Genomic DNA, 1,140 nt, shown 5'->3' on the forward strand with positions numbered 1-1,140 from the left:
CCTGTCCCTATTTGAAAGTGGTGTGTTAAAGTCTCCTACTACTATTGTAGAGTTGTTTATTGTCCCTTTTAATTCAGTTAATATTTGCTTCGTGTATTTTGAAGCACTTTCATTGGGTGCATAAATGTTTATTATCGTAATGTCTTCTTCATCAATTGGCCCTTTCAGGATCATATAATGTCCTTCTTTGTCTCTTATTATGTTTTTCACCTTAATGTCTATTTTATCAGGAATTAATATTTCCACCCCTGCTCTTTTTTGATTATCATTGCCTTGGTATATTTTTTTTCCATCCCTTAACTCTTAATTTGTTTTTATCTTTGTGTCTAAGGTGGGTCTCTTGTAGGCAGCATATTGATGGGTCTTCTTTTCTTATCTAGTCTGCCACTCTCTTTCTCTTAATAGGTGCATTTAGTCCATTCACATTGAGTGTAATTAGTGACAGATATGAATTGATTGCTGTCATTCTATTGTGTTTTTTTTTTGTCGTGTTGTTGGCGTTTCCTTGGTCTATATACTTTTTTGTGCTGAGGTCGATTTGTTGCCAAATGCTTCCTCTCTTTTCTTCTTTATAGTTGGTTTTGTGCTTCTTAAACCCGTATGTTTTCCTTCCTTCTGGATTTGTTTAGGGAGATTGTTAATTTTCTCTGTGGTTACTTTGGAGTACATTCTTGTCTCTACATTTTTAGAACAGAGCTTCTGTGAAGACATTTTCCTGTTTTCTTCTCCATTTGGCAGTTTGTACCTAGAAGTTTTATTCCCTCTAATAGGTTAATTGCTATTGTCATATGCTGATTGACTTCCTTGGTTTTTATTGTACAATATTTTATGGTCTTATTTTGAGTTTCTATTTCTGATTTGGTTTTAGTGTTGATGTCACATATCCTGATTTTGTTAATCTCTGTTGTGAGTTCTCTATTGGAAGGATTTTCTTAAGCATTTCTTGTTGGGTTGGTCTGGTTTTCACAAAATCCCTTAATTTCTGTTTGTCTGGGAATGCCTTGATTTCTCCCTCATATTTGATGTGTACTTTGGCTGGACAAAGGATTCTTTGTTGGAAGTTCTTTTTCTTCAGTGTTTTATATATGCCATCCCATTGCCTTCTTGCCCATGGTTTCTGCTGAGTAATCGGAGCTCAGC

The sequence above is a fragment of the Orycteropus afer genome, unplaced genomic scaffold, assembly GCF_000298275.1.
Source record: "Orycteropus afer afer isolate SDZICR_OR568_19922 unplaced genomic scaffold, OryAfe1.0 scaffold01175, whole genome shotgun sequence".
Taxonomy (NCBI): domain Eukaryota; kingdom Metazoa; phylum Chordata; class Mammalia; order Tubulidentata; family Orycteropodidae; genus Orycteropus; species Orycteropus afer.